An 11199-nucleotide genomic window follows, 5' to 3' on the forward strand; every position below is an offset into this window, starting at 1 on the left:
TCAGCATAATGTCCTCCAGTTTCATCCATGTTATGAGATGGTTCACAGATTCACTGTTGTTCTTTCTTGTTGTATAGTACTCCATTGTGAGATTTTTCCCTTTTGTTTTTTGGAGAACCACCTTTCAGTTTATTTGTTTTATTTGGCTTTATGATTAATATCTGGTCTTATTCCCTACTATATTTAGGTTTCATTTTTCTCTTATTTTTCTAGCTTTTTGAGATAGAAGCTCATGTCAGTCCCTGTCTTCTGTTATGTCCAATCTGCTTTTAAACCCATCCAATGAGGACTTAATTTCAGATATTGTGGTTTTTAAGTTCTAAAATGTGGTTATATGACTCCTATATTGAAATTCTCCATCTTTTCATCCATTTTGTTCATTTTTTCCTGCATTTTCTTAAACATACTTAAGAGAGTTTATATTAAATTTTCTATCTGGTAACTCCAACATCTGAATTATCTGTTGGTCTGCATCTAATATGTGTTTGTTTCTTGATTATTCATGCTTTTTTGACTCCTTTAATGTCTCAATTTTTTATTGTATGCAAGCATTGTGAATAAAAGGAAACATAGGGACAGAAGTTCAGGTTAATTTTTTCTTTGATGTATTCATTATTTTCTATGTAAGACTTGAGGGGCTGATCATCTTAATTCATTTGACAGTTGAGACTGGGCTTCAGTTGCAACTTTTAGATAGACCAGTCCACTTTTTGTTAAAATATCTCAAGGGTGAGACCAGTTGTGTGTTACAAGCACCTTCTTTAAATGAACCATTTTTTTTAGATTGTAAGGGGTTTTTCTCTGGCTTTTTGGCCTGGCTTCTTTCTTTTAGGCATGGCCCTATAAGGCTTTCTTTTGCAAGCCTGCCACATCCCTGCTTCCTCTTACCTGAATTTTCTCCTTTCTAGAAGGTTTGATCTCAGATCTTTGGCTTTCTGGTAAAACTGGCAGTGTGGCAAATGTCTTGAAGTCAGACTTGCTATATTTTTAGGCCTGTCATCTTGTGTGACTTAATATCTTCAGCACAGTGATAATGTGACATTACACTCTGCTTGTCTAGCTCAGCACCCTAGCACTGAGTAAATGATCTTTGGGGAAAATGAGCCCTGAGCTTAGGTCTTGTACATTACAGTGTATCACACACCAGCCCACACTGCCTTATCATCACTGATGATTATGTCCCATAGTAGAATATCTCCGCTTATGCCAGTATATTCCTGAGGGCCATATCCAGTCTCATTAAATGCCCAAAAGGAAGAAAACTTGGTTCGGTCTTAACTCTCCTAGGGATGGCTGATTCTTCTCTGGAATTTTACCTCATTTGAGTGTTCAAAAAATAGGGTTTTTGAATTTCAATTTTTAAAAATTATGGTGGAAGTGATAGTTTTCTACTAACTACTACATCCAGTAGTGGAAATTGTTTTTTAGACTACCTATCTGTACTCTTGGTTTATTTCTTCCCTATCTTTGCTTTTCTGCTTATGCCCTCTCTTTTGCAATATCAGTTTCAATCAAGGTAGAATCCTTTTAAAATAAATTGCTTTTCTTCCCTATCATTGTAAATCTCTGTACAGAACAAAAGTCATCAAGGATATCTTTTTACATTCTTTCTTGTTTCTTTTGTTTAATATTTCCTCCATATGTATTGTAATTAAAAAAAAAATCCACATGAAACTTAACTACAATTTGACATCTTTATCCCACTGTTTTCCAAAGGAGCTAAAAATTTTGTTCCAGTATATTTTAAACTGGATTGTTATTAGGTGCCGTGGAGTTGGTTCCCACTCATAGACTTGTTGCTGTTAGGTGCTGACAAGTCGGTTCCAACTCATAGCAACCCTATACATAACAATAAAACACTGCCTGGTCCTGTGCCATCCTCACAATTGTTGCTATGCTTGAGCCCAGTATTGCAGCCACTGTGTCAATCCATCTTCTTGAGGATCTTCCTCTTTTTCACTGACCCTGTACTTACCAAGCATGATGTCCTTCTCCAGGTACTGGTCCTCCTGACAGCATGTCCAAAACATATAAGACATAGTCTCGCTATTCTTGCTTACAACTGTCAGAAAAATTCTGCATATAAGAAACTCAGGTAAAGTTATGAATATGGTATAACTTATGGCAGGGCTTTTAGCAGTTGTGTGAGGAGACACAAGAGTTTGCATGTTTTACAAACTCCAGATGATGCCTATCCTGCTGGTTCAGGGACTAAAGGATTCAAGGGTCTAAAGCAAGCAGTACTTCTCAAACGAATATGCATTCATATCACCTGTAGATCTCTTTAGATCTATGTTTTCTAGTTTCTGTTTTTGGTGGGAATGTAAAGTGGTGCAGCCATTTTGGAAAACAGGCTGGTAATTCATCAAATGGTTAAACATTAAGTTACCATATGACCCATAAATTCCACTCCTCAATATCTACCTAAGAGAATTGAAAACATGTTCACACAAAAACTTGTACATGAATGTTCATAGCAGCGGGATTCATAATGCCCCCAAAATGGAGAACCTAATGTACATCAGTTCATGAATAGATAAAATGTGATATATTCATACAATGGAATATTATTCAGCTATAAAAAGGAATGAAGGAACCCTCATCCATTGCTGGTAGAAATGTAAAATGGTACCACCACTGTGGAAAATAGTTTAGCAGTTCCTCAAAAAGAATATAGAACTACCATATGACCAGCAGTCTTAATCCTGGGTATATACACAGAAGTGACAGCAGAAATGCAGAAAGAAATCTGAACACCAGTGTTCACTGCAGCAGTTTTCACAATTGCTGAAATGTGGGAACAAGCAAAATGCCCATCAACAGATGAATAGATAAAATGTATACACATTCATTGAAATATTACTCAGCCATAAAAAGAAATGAAGTCCTGATTCATACTACAATGTGGATGAACTAAGTGAGCTAAGCCAGTCAGAAAAGGACAAATATTGTGTGTTCTCACTTATGTGATGTAAGCAAACGTATACAAACCTAACATTTTTAGTGGTTATGAGGAGTGAGAGGGAGGGAGAAAGGAGTTTTTGCTTAGTCGATACTGAGTTTATATTAATGGTGGTGGAAAAATTTGGTAAAGGATAGCAAGAATAGTAGCACAACTTTAAAAATGTAATCAATGTCACTACATGTACAAATTGTTGAATTGGTTCATGTGTAAATAAGGAATAAATAATAAAAAGAATGAAGTACTGATACATGAACTTTGAAACCATTATGCCAAATTAAAGAAGCCAGACATGCCCCCCCCCAAAAAAATTGTATGATTCCATTTATATAAAGGATCAGTAGTTGGAAAATAAGGCCTTGGTGATAGAAATGACGTCAGAGATCACATGATAGAATTTTGCAAGATCAAGGATCTATTCATTGGAAATACGTTTTTTCAGCAAAATAAATGGCGACTATACATTTATACCTCACCAGATAAAATACACAGGAAGCAAATCAACTACATCTGTGGAAAGAGATGATGGAGACTCAATATCATCAGACCAGGCCAGGGGCCAGCTGTGGAAAGGACCATCAATTGGTCTTACGCAAGTTCAGGTTGAAGCTGAGAAAAATTTATAAAAGTCCACTATAGCCAAAGTATGACCTTCAGTATATGGAACCTGAATTTAGAGACAATCTCAAGAATAGAATTGATGCAATGAATACTAATGACTGAAACCAGACGAGTTATGGGATGACATCGAAGACATCATACATGAAGAAAGCAAAAGGCCATAAAAAGACAGAAAAGAAAGAAAAGACCAAAATGGATGTCAGAAGACTCTGAAACTTGCTCTTGAAAGTAGCTAAAACATGGAATAATGAAGTAAAAGAGATGAATGGAAGATTTCAAAAGGTGGCTCGAGAAGAGAAACTAAAGTATTACAATGAAACATAAAGACCTGGAGTCAGACCATCAATTGCTCTTATGCAAGTTCAACATGAAGCTGAAGAAAATTAAAACGGGTACATGGAAGAAAACGCTTGCCCTATCTCAAGCTGAAAGAAATGAAGAAAAAGAATTGAAGCCTTGAGTTACAATATTGAAGGATTCTATGGGCAGAATATTGAGAGATGCAGGAAGCAACAGAGAAGATGAGAGGAATACGAAGAGTCACTGTACCAAAAAGAATTGGTCAGTGTTAACCCATTTCAGGAGGTTGCATGTGGTCAAGAACCAATGGTATGAAAGGAAGAATTCCAAGCTGCACTGAAGGCATTGGTGAAAAACTGGGCTCCATGAATTGACGAAATACCAATTGTTTCAACAAACAGATGCAGCTGTGGAAGTGCTCACTTGCCTATGCCAAGAAATCTGGAAGAGAGCTACCTGGTCAACTGACTGTAAGAGATCCATATTTGTGTCCATTTCAAAGAAAGGTGATCCAACAGGATGTGGAAATTATCAAACAATATATTAATATCTCATGCAAGTAAATTTTGCTGAAGATAATTCAAAAATCGTTGCAGCAGTACATCATCAGGGAACTGCCAGAAATTAAGCCAGATTCAGAAGAGGCCGTGGAATGAAGGATATCATTGCTGATGTCAGATGAATCTTGGCTGAAAGCAGAGAATACCAGAAAGTTGTTGACCTATGTTTTATTGACTATGCTAAGGCATTTGGCTGTGTGGATCCTAACAAATTATGGATAGCATTGCAAAGAATGGGAATTCCAGAATATTTGTGTTCACGAGGAACCTGTACATAGACCAAGAGGCAGTTGTTCAAACAGAACAAGGGGATCTGCATGTTTTAAAATCAGGAAAGATGCGCATCAAGGTTGTATCCTTTCAGCATACTTATGCAATCTATATGCTGAGCAAACGTTTCTATCACCAAAGCTATATTTTCCAACTACTGTTCCTTCTTTTTTCCAACTTTTGTGTTCGAATCACCAGTAATTATCAATGCATCTTGATTGATCAATTTCAGACTGCAGAAGTTGGTAAAAATCTTCAATTTCTTTTGGCATTAGTGGTTGGTGTGTAAATTTGAATAATAGTTGTATTAACTGGTCTTCCTTGTAGGCGTATGCATATTACCTTATCACTGACAGCATTGTACTTCAGGGTAGATCTTGAAATGCTCTTTTTGATGATGAATGCAATGTCATTCCTCTTCAATTTGTCATTCCTGGAATATTATACCTTATGATTGTCTGATTCAGAATGGCCAATACCAATCCATTTCAGCTCATTAATACCTAGTATACTGACGTTTATACATTCCATTTCATATTTGATTCTTCCAATTTTCCTAGATTCATACTTCATACATTCCACGTTCTGATTATTAATGGATGTCTGCAGCTATTCTCATTTTGAGTCATGCCACATCAGCAAATGAAGGTCTGGAAAACTTTACTCCATTCCTATTGTTAAGGTTGACTCTACTTTGAGGAGGCAGCTCTTCCCCAGTTGTCTTTTGCATGCCTTCCAAACTAAAAGGCACATCTTCCAATGCTATATCAGACAATATTCCACTGCTATTCATAAGATTTTCAATGGTGATTTTTTCAGAATTAGCCAGTTCCTTCTTCCTAGTCTTAGTCTGGAATCTCAGCTGAAACCTGTCCACCATGGGTGACTCTGCTGGTGTTTGAAATACCGGTGGCATAGCTTCCAGCATCACAGCAACACACAAGCCACCACAGTATGACAAACTGATAGACCTGGGGTCAAGAGGCATTGATAATTACCGATTTTTGGAATACAAAAGGAGGAAACAAAGAAGGAACAGTAGTTGGGAAATATGGCCTCGGTGATAGAAACAACACCAGAGATCACATGATAGAATTTTACGAGACCAATGACTTCTGCATTGCAAATACTTTTTTCCACTAACCTAAATGATGACTATACATGTGAACCTCACCATATGGAATACACAGGAATCAAATTGACTACCTCTGTGGAAAGAGACTATGGAAAAGCTCAATATCATCAGTCAGAACAAGACCAGGGGCCAACTGGAACAGACTGTCAGTTACTCCTATGCAAGTTCAAGGTGAAGCTGAAGAAAATTAGAACAAGTCCACTAAAGCCAATTTATGACCTTGAGTATATTCTACCTGAATTTGGAGACCATCTTAAGAATAGATTTGACTCATTAAACACTAATGACTGAAGACCAGTCAATTTGTGGAATGGCATCAAGGACATCATACATGAAGGAAGCAAGAAGTCATTTAAAAGAAAGGAAAGAGACTCCGAAACTTGCTCTTGAGCATAGAGTAGCTAAAGCAAAGAGATGATAAAGTAAAAGAGCTGAACAGAAGATTTAAAAAGGCAGCTCCAGAAGACAAAGTAAAGTATTATAATGACATGTACAAAGACCTAGAGTTAGAAAACCGAAAGGGAAGAACACACTTGGTATTTCCAAAGCTGAAAGAACTGAAGAGAAAGTTCAAGCCTCAGGGTGCAATATTAAATTACGAAGCCCTGGTGGCATAGTGGTTAAGAGCTTGGCTGCTAACCAAAAAATAGGCAGTTCGAATCCATCAGCCACTCCTTGGAAACCCTACTGGGCAGTTCTACTCTGTCCTATAGGGTCGGTATGAGTCAGAATCGACTGGACGGTGACAGGTTTATGTGGGAAATATTAACCCAGGAAGCATCAAAAGAAGGTGGAAGGAATACACAGTCACTCTACCAAAAAGAATTGGTTGACATTCAATTATCAGGAGGTAGCATATGATTAAGAGCTGATGGTATTGAAGGAAGAAGTTCCAGCTGTCCTGAAGGCACTCGTGAAAAACAAGGCTCAAGGAGTTGACGGAATACCAATTGAGATTTTTCAACAAATGGATGCAGCGCTGGAAGTGCTCACTGGTCTGTGACAAGCAATTTTGAAGACAGCTGCCTGGCCAACCAACTGGAAGAGATCCATATTTGCGCCCATTCCAAAGGTAATCCAGCAGAATGTGGAAACTGTACAACAATACCATTAATATCACACGCTAGTAAAATTTGCTGAAGATCATTCAAAAGCAGTTATAGCAATTCACTGACAGGGAACTGCCATAAATTCAAACCAGATTCAGAAGAGGATGTGGAATGAGTAATATCAATGCTGATGTCAGGTGGATCTTGGCTGAAAGCAGAGAATACCAGAAAGATGTTTTCCCGTGGTTTATTGACTATACAAAGGCATTCGACTTTGTGGAACATAACAAATTATGGATAACATTGTGAAGAATGGGAATTCCAGAACAATTGTGTTCATGCGGAAGCTGTACATAGACCAAGAGACAGTCGTTCAAACGGAGCAAGCAGTACTGTGTGGTTTGAAGTCAGGAAAGTTGTGCATCAGAGTGTATCCTTTCACCATACTTATTCAATCTGTATGCTGAGCAAATAATCTGAGAAGCTGGACTATATGAAGAAGAACCGGGCATCAGGATTGGAGGAAGACTCATTAACAACCTGTGTTATGCAGATGACACAACCTTGTTTGCTTAAAGCGAAGAGGACTTGAAGCACTTACTGATGAAGATCAAAGCCCTCAGTATGGATTACACCTTAATATAAAAAAAAATTCTCAAAACTGCACCAGTAAGCAACATCATGATAAGCAAAGAAAAGATTGACATTGTCAAGGATTTCATTTTACTTGGATCCACAATCAACACCCATGGAAACAACAGTCAAGAAGCAAACCAATGCATTACATTGGGCAAATCTGCTGCAAAAATCTCCTTAAAGTGTTAAAAAGCAAAGATGTCACCTCGAAGACTAAGGTGGGCCTGACCCAAGTCATTGTGTTTTCAATCGGCTCATACACATATGAAAGCTAGACAATGAATAAAGAAGACCAAAAAAGAAAGGATGCCTTTAAATTATGGTGTTGCGAGGAATATTGAATATACCATGGACTGCCAAAAGAACGAACAAACATATCTTGGAGGAAGTACAGCCAGAATGCTACTTGGAAGCAAGGATGGCAAGACTTCATCACACATACTTTGGACATGTTATTCTCACATACTTTGGACATGTTATCAGGAGGAATCAGTCCCTGGCAAAGGTCATCATGCTTGGTAAAATAAAGGGTCAGTGAAAAGGAGGAAGACCTTCAACAAGATGGATTCACTGGCTGCAACAATGGGCTCAAGCATAACAACAGTTGTGAGGATGGCGCAGGACCAGGCAGTGTTTTGTTCTGTTGTACATAGGGTCGCTATGAGTTGGAACTGACTCGATGGCATCTTACTATAATATGCTGAGCAAATAATTCAAGAAGCTAGAGTATATGAAGAAGAATGTGGCATCCTGATTGGAGGAAGACACTGCGATATGCTGAGAGTGAAGAGGGCTTGAAGCACTTACTGATGAAGATCAAAGACTAATTCTTCAGTATTTATTATACCTCACCATAAAACAAAAATCCTCAACTGGACCCAGTAAGCTACATCATGATAAATGGAGAAAATATTGAAGTTGTCAAGGATTTCATATTTGTTGGATGCACAATCTACGCCCGTGGAAGCATCACGCAAGAAATCAAATTTGCATTGGGCAAATCTGCTGCAAAATATCTCTTTAAAATGTTAAAAAGCAAAGATGTCACATTGAGGATTAAGATATGACTGACCCAAGCCATGGTATTTTCAGTCTCCTCATATACATGTGAAAGGTGGACAATGAATAAGGAAGATTGAAGAAGAATTGATGCATTTGAATTATGGTGTTGGTGAAGAATAGTGAATAGGATGTATGTTCAGAAGTATGAACATATCTGTCTTGGAAGAAGTACTGCCTGAATGCTCCTTATGAGGATAGTGAGACTTTGTATTTCATACTTAGGACATGGTGTAAGGAGAGACCAATTCCTGTAGAAGGACATCATGCTTGGTAAAATAGAGGGTCAGTGAAGAAGAGATGGACTGACACAGTGCCCACAACAATGGTCTCAAACATAGCAATGATTGTGAAGATGGCACAATACTTGGTACTGTGTCATTCTGATTCTCATAAGTTCGCTGTGAGTTGGAATCGACTCGACAGCACCTAACACCAACAGCAACATGCAGATGAAATGTCTAAAATAGGCAAATTGACACAGAAAGCCGAGTGGTGATTTCCAGGGACTGGAGGGAGGGAGGAATAAGGAATGACTGCTAATGGATTCAGGTTTCTTTCTGGGATGATGAAAATATTCTGTCATTAGATGGTGATGGTTGCACAGTTTTGTGAATGTACTAAAACAAATTGGAAATGTACCAACCACAGTTTACCTTTTTATTTACTGTACTTCCACAGGGTTATTTGATTTCACCAGCTTACTGTAAGAATTTGATTAGAATGGATTTAAATCTGATGTAAGTCCTGCTTGTAATAATACACTTGTGATAATATCAAACTGAAAAGCAAGCTGGGACTGACTTAAGTGCAATGGTGACACATAACAAACAAAGGCTGGTTGATGAATCTAGCAAAGTACCAAGGGCCGACCCAAAAGTTGAAGTTCTTAGGGATAACCTGGGCACTAGTCACACGAGGCATTCCACAGGTGACTAAAAATAAACTGCTATCATTGCCTGACCCTAAAAGTAAGTAAGAAAATCAGCACCTGGTCAGATTATTTGGATTTTGGAGGATGCATACCGACATCTAGTAATATTGCTAGCTCCTATCTATAAAATTATCAGAAGGACGGCTATGTTTGAATGGGGGCCTGGACAAAAGCAGGCTGTGTCTGAATTACAAAAATTAGTAGCTTTCTCAATGCCATTGGGCCCTTATGATCCACTATCAGATATAATTTTGTTTCTTTTTTTTCTTCTTTTTTGTAGTACTTTAGATGAAGGTTTACAGAACAAATAGTTTCTCATTAAGCAGTACACATACTGTTTTATGACAATGGTTAACAACACCATGACACGTTAGCATTGTCCGTTCTCAACCTTGTGTTCCCTATTACCAGCTTTCCTGTTCCCTCCTGCCTTCTAGTCCTTGTTGCTGGACTGTTGTGCCCCATTAGTCTCCTTTTGTTTTATGGCGCTGTCTAATCTTTGGCTGAATGGTGAACCTCAGGTGTGACTTCTTTACTGAACTAAAAGGGTGTCCAGGGGCCATACTCTTGAGGTTTCTCCAGTCTCTGTCAGACCAATAAGTCTGGTCTTTATTTGTGAGTTAGAATTTTGTTCTACATTTTTCTCCAGCTCTGTCCGGGACCCTCTGTTGTGATCCTAGTCAGAGCAGGCAATGGCGGTAGCCGGGCACCATCTAGATGTATTGGACTCTGTCTGGTGGAGGTCGTGGTAATTATGGTCCATTTGTCCTTTGGACTAATCTTTCCCTTGTATCTTGTTTTCTTCATTCTCCCTTGCTGCCGAAGGGGTGAGACCAATGGAGTATGTTAGATGGCTGTTCACAGGCTTTTAAGACCCCAGACGCTACTCACCAAAGCAGAATGTAGAACATTTTCTTTATAAACTGTATTATGACAATTGATTTAGCTGTTCCTTGAGACTATGGTCCCCACAGCCTTCCGCCCAGCAATTCAGTCCCTCAGGGAGTTTGGATGTGTCTGTGGAGCTTCAATAACCTTGTACAAATTGTGCTGGCTTCCCTGGTATTGTGTACTGTCTCACACTTCACCAAGGTTACCACTTATCTATTGTCTATTTAGTATTCCCCCCACCCCTCCCATCCCTTGTAACCAACAAAGATTGTTTCTTTTTTGTGTTTTTCTCTTTATTTTGATGAGTAGTTTTGTTAACTTTCTTTGTGATTACCTTGAAATTTACCTTTATCTTCCTAAGTTTGAAGCAGTCTATTATTACTTGGTATCACCTTGTCTTCCTCTCCATTAGAAGGTTCTATACCTACACCATTCCCTCTTTTATTGTTCTGATGTTGTTGTCATTTACAGATTAACTTCTCTGATTCCCTGTTGTATTTCTTTTGGTTTTGTATAGTCCTTGAGGGTTCATTTCCTAGACTGGTATCTGGCTGGTATGATCCTACATCCTAGATTCAGCCTGTGAGGTGATGTTGTTTGTTCTCAGATTGAAGGACTCCCTTTAATAATTCTTGTAAGTTTGGTTTGGTTTTTACATATTCCCGTAATTTCTGTTTATTTGGAAAATGTCCTAATTTCACCATCATATTTGAATGAGAGTTTTGCAGGATATATTCTTGGCTGGCAATTTTTTTGTTTCAAGGTTTTATATATGTCATCCC

Source organism: Trichechus manatus, unplaced genomic scaffold (assembly GCF_000243295.1).
Source record: "Trichechus manatus latirostris isolate Lorelei unplaced genomic scaffold, TriManLat1.0 scaffold00057, whole genome shotgun sequence".
Classification (NCBI taxonomy): domain Eukaryota; kingdom Metazoa; phylum Chordata; class Mammalia; order Sirenia; family Trichechidae; genus Trichechus; species Trichechus manatus.